Genomic DNA, 16,845 nt, shown 5'->3' with positions numbered 1-16,845 from the left:
ATAGAAGAAGGGGAGGAGGAGCAGAACAGAGAGAGCCCACTGAGACGCAGTCTACCATATCACAACTCACTGTGCGGCATTTTCAATTTGCACATTTTTCTTACGTTAATTATGTTTTTTTAGTGAACAGAAGACCGTGCCCAGTATGTGGTACAGTGTGTGAGCTTTTAAAGCCATGCCAGGTAATAAGTTTCACAACTTGGGGTTCACTTCTCTGTCTAGAATATCCTGGACTATCATTCTTCCAGCTTGTCACCTCAAATCTCAACTTCAAACGAGCCACTTCCAAAAATCCAACCCTCTCTTGCAGAACTAAAACGCCTCACAACAAATCTTTAAAAATACGCCCTCCCCCCAACACACATTTTCAATGATAAGCAGGAGAGATTTTGTTGGGGAGTAAGTCTCCCGACTCTGGAGTTGGGTGTGATTCTCAAGAGACTTCCAGAGTCTCCCACTTCTTACCTTGACCCCCACCCCACCCCCAAGGCCCTGGCTTCCTCCATATGACCAGATTGGCTGTCATCTACGCACAGATCTCTCTTTGTGTTTCCTGTCCTGACACTACCAGTGGTCACCCCACATTAGCGTCAGAGCGATAGAAGACTCCAGAAACCCAACCCTCTCTGCAGTAAAAGCCTGAAAATTGCATTTTGATACAATTAGGAAGATAGCATTTTAAATACAATCCCATCAATTCAGCTAAATGCTCTCAAACTATAAGATCCAGTCTCTGAAACAAAGGACTACGTCTCCCCAATCAATATAATTACGTTTGTAAATGAAGATTGTAGAGTGCTCTGTCTACGAGGCATGGCCACTTGTTTCCAAACGCTTGATTAGATCATTAATCTCCTTCCCTTCCTCGGCCATGTACTTCAGGAAGCTACTTTATATCAAGTTCACATTCATGAAACAATTAAGATTATTTAAGATAATAAATCTCCTGGAAATGCGGCATTCGGACCTCTGAAAGCATAGCCTAAGAGACCCAAGGACCTCATTGCAGAAATGGACCTCCAGGATGGCCCTGCACCACGGCTCACTAGGACTTAGATCTGCTTCTGTGTTGGGCGTTTCTGTCATGGCTAAGGGACCTCTAAAGCACGTTTCATTTGTGCTTTCCCCCTTAAGATTATTCCAGAGTTTTCTAAGCCTCAATAAAATGGAAAAGAAGTTTGGGAAATAAAAAAGAAAAATGTCTCTGAGATAAAAGACTGTCACGACATGCACCTTTTGTGGCAACTGAAAGGGCTTGCCTCTGGGATGGTATTGATTCTGAAGACAATGAAGCGGGGCTTCCAGCGGGACTGAAGTGTCTAATGCTTTACTGAGGGCTCCATCATCATCTGTAAAAACATCATTGACTAAGGTTTGTGAACTGCACTGCTCAAGTGTTATATCTTAAGTAAAATGCCAGTTAAATGTGGGGGAAGGAATACACAAGTCACCCTCCTAAGAAAGGGGGCAGACGGGAGTGATGCAGTGGAACCCTGCTGGAAGGAATGAGGATACTCTAAAGAGACAAGAGTCCCTCCTTTGGCTGTTGGACTATTAAGACGATGGATCCCCCAAAATTGGAATTGCCCAGAAGTTTGATGCTTGGAAAAGCCTGAAGCCTGTGCCAGCCAGAGAAAGATCTTGTTTCCTGGAAAGAGACTCCACACAGTTCTGACAGCTTGTCAGACCATCTTACAGGAGATAGTAAAGCCCAGACAATGAAGGGTCAGGGATGGGTGGGACCTGAGTCAGACATGGGTCAGTGGTGCACAGGGCCACAGCTAGAATAGGACTGCTAAGCTGTGCAGGCCTAGTGCCTTTTTCTGTTGGAACTTAAATCTCATGTCAGGACTCCAAAGATGGACTTACGGTCACCAGGACTCTATTCAGCTTCCCAATGTAGTTGTACTGAATAAGTCACATCTATTTCCTGTTTTTTTTTTTTTTTTTTTTTTTTTAAACTATGTGTTTAATTGGCCTATAGGAGGTAATGGGTAGCAGAACCTGGCTTGTTTGGGGATATCAGGACCCAAACTCTGACTCTAGCTTCAGTAACAGGAAGAAATGGAAAAGGAATCCTAGAGGCACTACAATGATAGTGTGGTGATATTGGGTTACACATAACACACTTAGGTTCAGTGAAGTTGTGGGCTTCTGTTCAACAGTCAACCATTCAAGGAGAGGCATCAGCACCAACAGTGACTTCTTCCAAGGCAGGAGAGATGGCTCAGTGGTTAAGAGTATTTGCTGTTCTGGTACAGGACTCAAGATTTGATTCCCAGCACCCACATGGTGGCTTATGTCATGGTCTGTTACTTCAGGTCCGGAGGCTCTGATGCTCTCTCCTGGCCTTCACGGGCTTCTGTTTACACATGGTGTACATACACCCAGGCACGCGCGTGTGCACACACACACACACACACACACAACACACACACACACACACACACACACACACACACAACACACACACACACACACACACACACACACACACACACACACACACACACCAAAAAAATAATTTTGTTTTAAGGAATGAGTTCTTTCAAGCAAGGAGTCCTGTGCTTGTCTGGGAAGTCACAGGGTCTTTCATTCTCCCTCTGTCCCCAAGCTAAGAAGGGACTTGCTGTAGTTCCTTGGCCCCTCCCCCATTTAATTTCAGCCTAATGTAATTGCTCATTGCTATGGTTGAAGGTTGCTGTAATTTGTACCTCCTATTAAATGCAAATTAACCCACTTATCGAGCCATTTCTTGCCTTTCAAGGGCCTGTGAGAATGTCTGTCTTTCTGTAGCCTGGGGATTGAGTAGAGCCGGGGATTTTGGCCTGTGCTCACCGAATTTCTAACTTTGGCTTCCTTGAGTCAGCCTCCATCCAGCTTTTGAGAAGCAGGTAGAGCACCTTGTTCTTTCTCCTAAGCAACTTTGAAATCCTCCTGAGAAGGGCTGACATTGTTCTTGGCCAGAGTTGCCTGTCCAGGAGTATAAATCTTTGGGCATCTCCCAAATGGTCCACAATATGGTTCTGAGGCCTCTGAATGCAGCAGCTGCTCGGAGTGATCCGGTCCATGTGCTGGGATGCAGAAACCGAGGTGCTGCTGGCAGAATCACATACCATGCCTAACCCTGGAGCCCTCCAGCACTCGGGAGGGTTTGGCTGCCATGCCCATGTCCACACTAAAGATGAGTACCAGGAGATAGTTCTAACAATTCCAGTCTGCAGCCACATCTTTACCCTCACCTGGCTGCCTCCTTCCAACCTCTCTGAGGATCCAGCACTGAGGTGAATGAGGACCACACCTCTCAGAAATGAGGTCTTGGGAAAGGGCAAAGCTGTCGTCTATCTACAGTCTGAGGCCATCTCTAGATGATGGGCTCCTTCTAGTATCCCCAGTGGCTGTCGCCCACATACCATTCAAGCATCCTGAAGTGCACTAGGCTGCCTGCAACCCCAGCCTTTCCTGGAACTAATTCAGTTAATTCACGGCCCTAATCAGCGCCTTCTCAAGGGAACAGAAATCAAATTACTGTCCCCCTGCCTGGGGCCCAACAAGCCCTGCTTTTAGGGAGGTGGGGGGCACACTGCAGATGATCCCTTCCCTGGGGGGATTTTGGAAGCAGTCAGAATGGGGGCCTCACCCTAGGACCAGTGGTTAGAGCCTTTAGATCTTGGCCTCAGCAAACCCCCAGAGCTAGCACCACCCCCTCCAGGATATATTTCACGGTAGAACATTCTGAAAAGACTTCACTAATCTTGGCTCCAATTATTCGTGATTTTACACACACATCCACAGGCACCACAAATTACTGTAATTTGTCCTCTGTTTTCTTATAGTGTTTTAGCTTGCATTTGGAGACACATCTGTTTTGCTTACTTAGCTGTGATGACTTAAACTTTATGACGAGGGAGTGCCTCGCAGCTTTCTAGTTGAAGTAATAGAACCTTCTAGAATGTAATCAAACATCTACTCATTCTACTTGGGCTGTTTTATGTTGATCTTTTATAGACTAGACACTTGGAGGCTTTCAGGAAAAGTAGGCAGGGCTGGCACCAGGTCCCGAGGGACCAGTGGGTGTGCCCCAGCAATAAGGCCAGTCAGTCACATTGAGACAGAATGAAACACAGTTTCGAGGAACTTAGCCTGGGTTTCTACTCCAGGCCAACATGGGTACCCGTGCCTGACTCAGACAGCGAGCCTCCAGCCCCTCCACGGCCACTTTATGTGCTCAGCTCCCTCAGGCCGGGACAAACCACATTGACAGAAAATAAATATGGAAGCGAGAAAGAAAGAACACGTCTGCTTTTTCTCACCAAAGTAGCTAATAGGAATTATGAAACAATCTAACGGTTTAATAATTAGATCCAGGGCAACATGCGGTCTTCATTATGACAGCAAACACTTTTTAGTAACATGAGGGAAAACATGAAACTTAAAATAATTCTCGGTAATTTAATTAAGGCTGTGCTTTTCCTTGAGAGCTGCCTTGCCACGGAGGGACAGATGAGAGGCACAGACAACTCAGAAGCAGGTACCGACACCCACAGACACAGCTCCATGCTGTCCATGGGAGCCAGGGGCACACACCCCCATCTGTTGTCCTTGTTTTGTTTGGAGGAGGAGAAATACACACTGATACCCAAATGTGTTAATTTCACGAGCCCAGCGGTGTCTGAGCAGGTCAGAACCCATAACCATTTTCCATTATCCTGCCGCGAGAGGACTTGTATTCTTTCACTTCAGCTCTTTTGAGGTCATTGGACCGTCCATTAATTCTGAGGTTCCATGAAGCGAAATTAGTTTAATTTAGCTCAAATTTAAATTGAAAAACGTGCCCCATGGTAAGGGCAGAAGAGACTGTTGAAAAGGCCAGCCCTTCTCCAGGAATGCATTTGTCCCCTCTTGCCTGTCTCCTACCTCAGAATAAGCCACCGCTATGCCCTTTCCTCCCTCTTTTCCCTTCTTTACCCCTTCCTTATGGACCATTCTCCACCAGCAGGGGGTGCTCTTTCTAAAATGGATTCCTGACTGGCCTCCAGTTCAGCTTTGCCTTTGACCCTGCAGGTCTCTGGGCCCTGGTATGGACCCTCCCGCCTGAGTCTTCCATCCCCTGCTCTTTGTCTCCTGAGATCCAAGGTCTGTTGTTGCTCTGTCTCTTTGATGGAGTGCCCCCGACTCCTGAGCATTTGTATCAGTGGTACCCTTGTTTGCTGGCCCAGTGCTACCCTGTGCCCACAGCAGCTTCTCCTAACTGCCCAGCTGGAGCACTGGCTAGCGGCCCTACAGCATCCTGGGCTGTTTGAGCTGAAGACCCTCACCCCTGCCTGTGTGACCCTTGTGTGTCCCTTCATGTTCTCTGCAGTGTTCCTTCCAGCCTGTCCCTGCAGAGTAACCACGCCTCTATGGACAGGAGCTGTAACCCAGAATCAGCCAGGGCCAAAGGACCCTGTGGACTAGTGGACAGAGCTATTCAGGTCATGTTCAGGAGAAGGGGGCGCAGTTAGCAGGGCAAGGGTGCTAAGAGGAAATCATTACACCCCTGGCTCTTAGTGGGGCTGTAGCATCTGTGAAAGATGCAGCCATTCTCCTGTCACATCCCCATCTGGTCCTCTATCTTTTCCCCCATTTTCTTTCAACCTGCCCTCCCTCTATGTTACCTCCATTGGCCAAACCCAACAGGAAGCCCCACAACAAGAGAAGCCATGGAAAGAACCAAATTGGGCTTCTAGATGGAGGATTGTGGCATGGTGAAGGTGGGCATCAGATTCTGCAGAGATGTCACCTACAATTCCACTGACCAGGTGTGGAAAACAGGAACCTTGGAGGGTGTGGGGCACTTGGTTGTCATCCCAACACTTGGGAGGTGGAAGCAAGAGGATGAGAAGTTCTAAGCCTTTGTTACATAGCAGGTTTGAGGTCACCCTGGGCTACTTGAGACCCTGTCATAAACAAAACCAATATCCCGGGCTTATTGCTTGCAGTGAACACAGTCTGGGGATTTGATCCAGCTATCCCCGAATCTTTGTCACATCTCTACACAGAGGACATTGGGGTTACCCTGCATGCCTGCCTGAGGGCCCCGTTGAAGAAGTTGTGTTCCCTGGGCAGGCAAACACTGAGGAGCTGACTTTGCAAACTGGGGTCTGCGAGGCCTCTTGCAGATCAGAACTGGAATCAGATACTTGGACTGGGAGAAGAGTCAGCTCCAAAGAGCCAGATCATCATAAATCAAGAACACTAAAGCTGCAGATTCTTGGGAGAGTCCCTCATCGGGGCCCCCTGATTGCAGTTTTTGCCTGCCAAGGGAAAGAGGCCCTTCCTGCCCCTCTGCAGCCAGTTGCTCACTGTCTCCTCTCTCTAGGCCTCACAGAAGCTGGCAGCCAACGTGGACACATCTGCCTAATCACACATCACGTCCAAGGTCATCTGACTTTCGGGAAATCTGAGGACAAAGGCTACCCCCACCCCAAGCTGCAGCCTTCCACAGCCCCCCACCCACAGAAGAGCAGGCAGAGACCCCTGAGGCATCTGACCTCTCAAGATCACCAAGTTCATTGCTACAGAGCCCGGCCAAGAGCAAGGGTCAACGTGGCCTGCCAAGTCACAAAGACTGTACTGTGTATATTTTCCAGACTGAGTAGAAGAGATTCAGGTTTTTCCACCCTGACAAAGTGCTGTGGATTATTTGCAAGAAGTCTGGGAAATTCCACAAGTCTGTTTTCAAAGGATGCCCACTTGGCTGCAGAGCATCTTAAATAATAACACCTCATTCAGGTGCGAAGGGAGACACATCCTGCTGACCTGTGCATATTCTACACCCAGTGCAGGGAAAGCTGGAGACCCAAGCAACTCAACTGCAGACCTCAAATTCACCATCCACCCACTGTCCCCAGGCAATCAGCATAATGAAGGATGGAGCTTGCTCTCCCCAAGTCACCTGCCCAAACCTCACACCTGGCTTCCACCAACTCCTGCATCTGCTTTGCATTACTTTAATCCCAGTTTCTTTCAGCCTCAGCAACCTCCCCATCCTCAACTCCTATAATGTGTCTTGGCTCCTGAAAGTGGCCTCCAAGGTCAAATCAAAATTCCAGTTCAGGGACATAAATTGTTCATGTGATGTTGAGGCCCACAGCTGGTTATTTTTCCTGGAATTTGTAGCAGAACTTACTGACACGTTGAAAGGTTCTGGTTGCAGAGTTGGACTGAGCCCCTGGACTGTCTGCTGGTCGCTCCTGTTCGTGTTGACACATAGAAAGCAGGCCCTGATAGAGAAAGCCGATGCTGGGATTATGTGAACTTTCTGTGCCTGGAAACTTCTCAGAAAGATATGAGATGCAACTTGAGAAACACAGTATCAGAAAACCTAAAACCAAAGTTCTTCCATCAAATAATTTAGATTAAAACAGACAACAGCATATGAGATGTTGGCGAAGGACTGACTGGATCATTTTAAACAGGCAATGAAAGTGTCAATCCGAGGGTCCCCTGTGCGCTCACTCGCTCTCCGCATCGCTCAATCTTGTTTTGCTCTTGTATGGAATAATTTCTGGGTAAAGCATTTTAAACACAGAACTGGGTTCAAAAATTAATAAAACAAATCCCCACGTGTCCTCAGGTAAAACCGAGTCCTCGAGTCCTTGGTTTCTACCAAGAAAAAAAAAAAATCTGAGAAAGCCAGTGTGAGGCAGTTCTCTTTTCTTTTCAACATTTATTTTTTTTTTATTAATTTAAAATTGTGTGTGTGTGTGTGTGTGTGTGTGTGTGTGTGTGTAATATATCCATGTGGGTGAAGATGCCCAGGGAGTCCAGAGAGGGTGTGAGGTCCTGGAAGCTGGACTTATAGGTAGTTGTGAGCCATTCAGTATGGGTATGAAAAACTGGACTCAACTGAAACCTGATACTGTTGGTAGTTCTTTACAGCATTCCAAGGATCATCGTTAATAATCTTTTTGGCTAAATCAATAGAATTTTTGAATCAAGGATACTGAATATGGTTTGTTCCCTATCTCTGGACCCTTGTTCTAAGTGAGCCCTCATGTAGTCATCTTTCCCTAGGTAAATGTTATCAGAGGTGACACGGACAAAAACACAGCTCCATCCTGTCACCCACAGTAACCTTGGGAGGTCCCTTAATCTTGACTCAGGTAAAACTGAATCTATGATTTCTACCCAGGAAACAAATTTTACAGAGAGCCAGTGTGAAGGAGAGTTTACTTTTTTTTTTCTTTTCAAGAGTTATTTTTATTATTTTTAAAAATTGTGTAGGTGCTCAGGTCGTCTACAGGAGCGGTCTGTGCCCCCAACTGCTGAGCTTCTTTTCTTGTCATAGTTGGGGTTTTGAATATAAATTTTAAGCTATGAGGGCTGAGAGAAAGGTTTAATGGAAGGAAGACACACCCAGGAGCAGGATGCGGGCCCTCTGAGAGCCCCTCGGCACCATCTTGTATAGGGGTTTCGTGAGTTGGAAGCTGTTATCTTCAAAGGTGACTAAAGCTCCTCATGAGCTCACAGGGTGTTCTCGAGGGCGGTGTCCAGCTGATAAGGTTAGTGTGGATCAGAGGAAGCAGAGAAGCAGGCCATCTGCACTGTAACAAAGTTAACAGTCGTGTTTGAGATTCCCAGAAAATGTCTGGGGGATGGAAGGAGGCTCAAGGTCATATAGATTCAGGCCTTGAGACTGGATCATTGCTGTCTTAACATAAAATATATCTGCATGAAAGGAACGCTGTGTTGGCAGCCTTCACGGAGAACGATAATATCATTGGAATTCCTGCTTCTCAGCTGCCAAGGGACTTCATGTGGACTCTGGGGTGATGGGGTTCCTTTCCCTTCTCATATCCCCACAGTGTCTCCATCTTTCTGTCCTGCTGCCCACAGCATAGAGACAAATGTTTGTTCTTCAAGTGGCCTGCAAGTCAACATCTGGGCCTAGTGGACCACACGGTCTCTCTGTCAAAGCTGTTCAATGCTGTCCTCAAAGTTCCTGTGAGCTAATGGGCATGGATTGGTGACAGTCAGACTTTATTCACAAAACAGGCTTTGGAGGATAGTTTGCCAACTCCTGCTGTAGAATTTGCTGTGTGTGCATGTGTGCGCGTGTGAGAGTGTGCGCTTGCACCTTTCAGTTTATTTCATTCATTTGAACAGCTATAAGATATGAGATATAAGAATAAGAATTTTTTTTTTGAGACAGAGTTTCCCTGTGTAGCCTTGGCTGTCCTGGCACTCACTTTGTAGACCAGCCTGGCCTCGAACTCAGAAATCCGCCTGCCTCTGCCTCCCAAGTGCTGGGATTAAAGGTGTGCGCCACCACTGCCCGGCAAGAATAAGAATTCTTATATCTCGATATACTTGAAAAGACATATCTTGGTGAGCCTTCGAGTTACCATTAATATTCTTAAAGATCTTTGACATGACCAGACAGGTTAGATGAACTTCACACAGATACATTGGGTCTAAACCCACAGAGTTTCGATGGTCCATGTAGACTCAAATTTGGGGAGGACCTGATGGCACCAGAATGTGTGTGAGCCAACCAAGACTCTACGTTTCTTTTTGTCTTGAAAACTTGGCCAAGTATTCCATCCAAGTTTTCATTGTTTCTGGTCGATACTCAGGGACTCCACATTAATGTACCTACAGGATCCTGGCAGGTGGGGCACACTTAGGTGAGGCAGGACCCTAAATGAGGGGTGAGCAAGAGCAGAATGGACCAAAAAAAATACACATCCTACTTAGGCACACAGTAGCAAGTGCCACCTGAAGACATAGCCACTGTTGCTGAGTTCTCTGGCTTCTCAAGAGACATTGTTTATCTGAATTGTGTGTGTGTGTCTAAAACAAAGAGGACAAGGGTCTCTTTAGACTCTGGGTCTTCATCCTTTAGCCCATGGAGTACTAGAATTACAGGCATTCGACCCCATGCCTACGTCTTCCAATTTCTGAATGTAAACAACTCAGTGGAAGGGAGTAAAATGAGGGAACGGGGATTCCAGAGACGTTTTGACACCCATGGAGCAGATATGGTCCCAGTTTTCAACCTCTAGAGAGGAGTATAGAGAGCTCACAACGGGGACAGTACAGAGGGGTCTGTCAGGCTCCCACTGTTGTGAGCTCTTGGGAAAGTCAACCAGCCTTTGTGATGGGCTCCAGTGGTTTGTCCCTACCAGCTGGGCAAGGGGGCCTGGTGGTGTTGATCTGTTTACCAAGACAGAGGAAGAATTTATGATCATTGCCCAAGAAACCTCTGGAAAGCAGTGCAAGGAGCAATTCTTTCCTCTACCATGGTCCCATCTGCTTCATTAGCGAGTGTGTGGGCGGTTCCATATGTTGCTAGCATCCCTATCCCTCTGCTAAGCCCATTGGCCTCCTCCCTGGGGCACACAGAGTACATGACTGGCTAGGGATTCTTAGCTTTCTTGAACGGTGTTAAGTTCATTAAATCTTGTAGTTTTCCCCCAACCTCCAATAAATTATCTTTTCCCTTCTCCACTCCCCTTCTTCATGGGGAGAAGATTTTCTCGCAGTAATTTCCCATCGTTTCTCCTTTATTTTTAATTTCGTTAGGGGGCCCAGCCAGCTGTGCAGCCAGGCCACTTTCCCAGACTTGTGTGAGCATCATTTTACATAGTTCTGCTCAGGTCCAAGAAAACCAAACAAAGCCTAATCCTCCTGGAGAGCACCAGGCCTCCCCACAGATGCATGGGTGTCTCCCCCTGCAGCCTTCCAAAGGAGCGGGGGCTGCCTGTGCAGAGCAGCCAGGAACACCTCCCTCACTGCTGGTCTCAGCAGTTTCTTTCAAGGGTCCTGGATATGTGGCCCCCAAAGGAAGGCTGACCCTCAGACAGACTCCACTAGACTTCCCACAGAGATCATTGCAGCTTGGTGGTGTAAAAACAGACAGTAGAACAACCAGCCTCCACAGAGAGACCAAGCTCTCCTTCCCTCGGTGGTCTCTCCTCCCAGACCTGGGTCACCTTCCCTTCCCCATCCTCTGTCTTAGGGTCACCACAGACCAGACAGAGCAACAGCAGCAAACACCACAGCAATGAGCTTTCTAGAATTGATCTTTGTGTGTCTGAGGTTGTCTCACCAGAGGGTAACAAGAGAGGTAGCTAGCTAATTCAGTGCCTAAGAATGTGGACCCCACCCCAGTAAGGCCTCACCATAGACTTCCTGACCCAACACACAGCAAGGGAACAACCCTAGGTTTCCCCAGAGCCTGCTTTTTTCTTCCTCTCTTTGAATGTCTTTATTGGAGGTTCTGGGAAGCGGGTTCCTTCTACTCTGTGATCTTTTCAGTTTCCTCTCCACATCTATCCTCGACACTCATCTCTAATTACCCACAACTCTCCATAATCCTGGGAACATCTTTGACCTTGTTGGAAGCTCAACAGACAAAGTCAAGCCACCTTCAGGAACCCCAGGAGTTTCCAGGGTTGTACTACTCAAACCCAAAGCCAGTGAGAGCAAGGGATAAACCCTGGGAACAATGTGGACAAGACTTGGTAGTAACAGTCCCCATCATGGGCCTTAGACATGGATTGGTGGTAACAGTCCCCCTGTGGGTGTTAGATGTGGCTTGGTGGTAACAGTTGGTAACAGTTTTCCCATGGGCCTTAGACTTGGGTTGTTGGTAACCGTCCTGCCTTAAACATGACACTGTCACTTCTTGGCCTCTGAATAACACTGCAGTGTTTGGTGGGGAGCCACTAGTTTTCAAAACTTCCAGACAAAGGGGAAATCTCAATCTTGTACAGCTTTTATTCTTTAAATATTTAATTAAGTGTCCGTCTGGGGTTATATGGCCAGTCTCTGAAATACGACTACAGCTATAAAATTCTCCTAACAATATACTGCTAGATTAATTTGAAGAAGTTCTGTACACAATCACTTCATGTAGCAGGGTGAAGGAGCCCAGGGAAAACAACATGTGAAATTCAAGATAGTTGGACCAAAATAGCAATGGTCTCTAGAGTAGGAACCAAGGATACTTTACTATGTCCATACCACAAGTGAAGTATTAGGTAAGATTCCTGCCTTTAGCATTCCAAACAGGTTAGACTTGGGCACGGTCCCAACATGTCAAAGAATAATATTTGAAAGTCAAGGAAAAAAATGTGTTAGGAAGAGGAGTAAAGAGATGGCTCCAGTGACACCCTCAACCTGCCTTCGGGCCAGGGCTATGACCTTTAGTTTAAATAGAGGGTTGGAACAGGGAACAGGGGAGTGTACTGTTCATCAGTCTTGGTCTTGGTGTGGTCCTGCCCATTATTGCCTCTGCTCTGATCCTATAAGGTAGTTGACAAGCCAATAAGCTGTTACCATGTTAATCTCTAGCATTCCCCTTGTACCTGCAAGATGAATATTTGACAGGGTGAAGTTTCTTTATCATAGGTAAACCTTCTCATCTTGGTGGTACACAGAGTCTGCTGTATCTGGAGTTCTAGGTAACTTAGGGTTAGTAAAATACGTTTTTTCCAGGTATGCATTTGGCCTCCCAGGGAGATGAGTTAGACACTCCTTGAGTGACCCAGCATTCTTATCAAGGGTCAGAGTCTGACTCACAGTAACAAAGACAGACAACTCATTGAAGGCAAAGGTGCAGGTTCCCACCCATTTCTAGTGACGTCATGGGCCCAAGTGAGAAGCCAATGCTTTGTAGGAAAAGTGGCTGCCAGGTGCTTGCTGTCTACCACAGGCCCCTGGGAACACTTTCAGACCCATGGTTTCAGAGCTGTCTAGCAGAGGATTTCAGCACACATAGGAGGCATTTCTTAGTGTAAGTCCTACTCCATGAAGACATGTAGCCAAGGTTCTCCAGGGAAGTAGCTACCGTTGAGTCAACGCTCCTCAAAGTCAATCCTGGCTTCGACCCTCACAGAACTGGGTGTGTGTTCTAGAAGCAAGAGGGAACAGAGAGAGGTAGGGACCATGCAATAAGTTGGCAAGAAATGTTGCTCCTTTGGTGGCTTTGATGGCATCTCTTGGCTTTTATCTCCCATCCCAACACCTTTGATGTGATGGTTAATTTAACACATTGATCAATGACTGTAACAAGAAATACCTAGGATGTTAGTGATATGCATATTTGCTTGAGCCCATCAGTGCTTGTCTAGAGAGGGGCAAAGACCTGTCCTGAATGTTGGCAGCATTACCTGCTGGGCTAGGGTACTAAGACAAGTAAAGAGATTAGGATGGGCCTCCCCTTCTTAGCTTCCTGACCCACTGAGATGTTTGCAAGCAGCGTCACATACCCACTGCCATAAACCTGTCTGGTGCTGTGTCTACCCCTTCACACTGTGAGCTGCAATCAGCCTTTCTTCCCTTAATTTGTATCTCAGCACATATCTTTTCTAACCACAACAATAAGAAGAGACTATACTTGACCTCATACAATCTTGTAAAAGATGACCTTGAGAGCTCAGATACTGCAAGCTCCAGAAAGACATGAGGGGTGACGGATGGGGAGAGCTCAAGAATTCTTTCTAAGTGAAAGGACTGAGTCTGAGAAAGAGGCAGTTTTCAGGATTCTGTCTACAGAGATGACTTACAGGACTACAAAGTAAGCTTTACCATTTCCTCTACCCAGATCAGGACAGAGGCCCTGATAGCGCCTGTCGTTTCTCCACAGTTGCTCAGCAAACAAGCTCAAGAATCATAATCAGAACCCAGTCCAAGACAACACATACACCTATGCTAGAAAATTTAAAGCTAGGGAGAGGGTTCAAAGGTCAGCAGGACGGATGGGGGAACACTCATGTGGAGCACTCAGGTGGATCACTGAGGAGCTCTCCCACAGAGACTCTCTTCTGTGGGATGCATGGCATGACACACATGCCAAAACCTATAAGATACGTAACACCAAGATCCAGCCCTTTCCGTGACGATGGACTTTAGCTACAGTGATGCTCCAGTGTTGGCCATCAGCCACAACACTTTGTAAATGCAAAACATCAGCCCAAGGAAAACGAGGCGGGCGTAAGGTGTATGTGGAGAGCTACTATGCGCCATCCAACTTTTCTCTAATGTAAAACTGCTCTTAGAAAAACTCAAGTCGGGGTTGGGGATTTAGCTCAGTGGTAGAGTGCTTGCCTAGCAAGCACAAGGCCCTGGATTCGGTCCTCAGCTCTAAAAAAAAAAAAAAAGAAAGAAAAACTCAAGTCTTGCCAGGTCTGGTGTCACTTGCCTGTGACCCCAGTGAGTTGGAAGGCCGAGGCAGGAGGATTGCAAGTAATTTGGGCCACAGAGTAAATTCATAGCCAGCTTGGGCAATTTAATGAGTAAATAAAATAGAGAGTAAAAAAAAAAAAAAAAAAAAAAAGACTGGCCATGTGGCTCAGTGGTAGCGCTTTGGCCTTAGCATGCACGGAGCCCCAAGCTGAAACTCTAGTACCCTAACTACTACAACAGCAGCAGAAATCCAATCAAGTCCCTGAGAAGAGTCCTAGAGTCCGGCAGCTCAGCTTTGTTATCTCTGCTCCCTTCCAGGAGGCTCTTGTCTGGCTTACCACAGTCAACTATGCCATCCGATAAAACCTTACTCACTACCAAGCATGAAATCACTCCCCAGGCCCGACGTTGTGTTGTTCTTGACCCATGCACCTCCCTCTTTGGTCATTCATCTGTGAGTGGACTTCCCTAGTTTACTGTTTTGTTTGATCTAGTGATAAACACAGGCCACAGCCCAGCAAGACTAGTCATGTAGGCTTCGTCCCAGGCATACAGGGGTTTTTCAAATATGGCCCAGTGTCCTTGCTTACTGTTGGGGCCTATCTTTTGCCCTTTCCTGGAATGCATTACCAGGTTCTTGTCCCAGAGGTTCTTGGAGATGGCTGCGACTTCCTGTGCTACTTCCTGACACTCAACATGACATAGTCAGTCCTGGTGACAGACAGTGACAGTTTCTTACAGAGAACAACACGCAGGTAACAGAGAGCCTGGGACAGAAGGAAGGCTGTATCCCCAGCTGTGGTGAACTCCCTCTTCCAGTCAGCCATGCCTGACCCAAAGGCTCCACAGCCTCTCCAAAGAGTATCACCAGCTGGAAACCAAGAGTTCAAACACATAGGTCATGGACCGGTGGAGGGCATTCTGTGTACAAACCTAGTAGTCATCTCTGGGTGTCAGCTTGAATCCTACCCCCAGTGCTTGGATGAAAAGAGAAAACAGAATCTCTAGCCATTCAGCATCTGAGCCTGTAGAGTGGCCACAACAGCCCTATCCAGAAGGGCCTAGTGTGTGCTACTGCTGGGGACTTCAAAAGTCATGATAAGCTCCTCTAAATGTTACCATGCTTTGTCTCCTGGCTCTGCCACTAGAGTCTCCATAGCTGGAAACCTCATCCCTTCATTACCCGTATCACCTTCTAAGGGGGTCATGAGTCTCCTCCACACCTGTAAGATAACCACTTCCTGCTCTAAGACGGGTTTAAATACTCAACTTAAGCATTGGCTTTGACAGGAGAGTAGGTCTGGGGAAATAGCGTAAACATGAAGACCCTGCCCTCACGTAAGAAAAGAAATAGGTCTAGTGGTGTGCATCTGTGAGCCTAGTGAGGAAGTGGGGACACAGTGGGGACAGGAGCTTCCCTGGGGCTTGATGGCCTGCCAGCCTAGCTGAGCTACAGGTTCAGTGGGGGAATATCTCAAAAAATAAGGTGAACAATGAAGAAAGATACCTGATACTGACCTCTGGCCTCCAAAGACACACACACACACACACACACACACACACACACACACACACACACACACAGAGAGAGAGAGAGAGAGAGAGAGAGAGAGAGAGAGAGACAGATAGACAGACAGACAGACAAACAAACAGACCCATGAGACCCATCCTTCCTTTCTGGTGATCCAGTGATGAGACGTTTTAAACCAATTCTAATGTTTATAAGTAGCCCTTGTTAGAGAAGTCTTTACAAATCATTAACTCTGAGAATAAGGAACTAATCATCCATTGGAAAAGTCAGGATGGACTCGGGGTGGGTGGAGTCCAAGCCCAAACCTTAAAGTTGCAAGCTCCATGACAAACACTTTGCAGGTGTGACAAGGTCTAAGACTTCTTATTAGAGGCGGCAGCAACTGTGGGACTCTGATTTATACAGGCTGCACCCAGCAGTGCCTTTGAAGATGGAGGGCGGTGCCCTGGGCCTAAGTAGCAAGCAAGGAAAGGCTGGAAAAAGCAAAAGCAAACATTTTTCCTGAGGCCTCCAGGGGGCGCTCTCCTCTGTAGACACTTGGCTCCTAGGAACTGCGACCTCCACAAAGAGGATGACGTTGGCAGAAAAATAAGAAATTTGTGTTGTTTCAAGCCCTTCCATCTGTAGTTCTCCAAACTGTGCCATCAAGAGACCAACACATGTGTCTATTTGGGAGAATTCATTGATATACACTCCCAGTCTGTGGGTCTGCTTTCTTGGTCAGTGCTCTAGGGTTTTTCGTGGGGCTCTCTGGATACAGCAGGGTGTTCAGAACATCTTGGACACATAGTGAGCAGAAACCAGGCCTGTGGTGACCATCAGAAGTATCTTTAGCTTTTTCTCCATGTTTCCCAGAGGTACCTACTGCCATGTAAGTGTAGTTCAGAACAAAACATTAACAATCCTGTGAAATTATAAACCTTTCTGTGTTACTTAACTGTGGAACACACTCCCAGAGGAACACCCGAAATACTGTCTCCTTATAGGGGGTGAGAGTGGGTGCTTTCCTTAAGGGAGTCGGTTCTGGGTGCCTAGGCTGTGGTGTCCCGGGGATTCGGGTGACGGAAGGGGAAGTCTCCCCCAGTCAGGGTCCCTTCCCTTCCTCCCTTGTTAAATGGAAACACATGTCAGAGGCAGAA

Source organism: Arvicanthis niloticus, chromosome 2 (assembly GCF_011762505.2).
Source record: "Arvicanthis niloticus isolate mArvNil1 chromosome 2, mArvNil1.pat.X, whole genome shotgun sequence".
In the NCBI taxonomy this organism is placed as follows: domain Eukaryota; kingdom Metazoa; phylum Chordata; class Mammalia; order Rodentia; family Muridae; genus Arvicanthis; species Arvicanthis niloticus.
Note: the sequence above shows the minus strand (reverse complement) of the source record.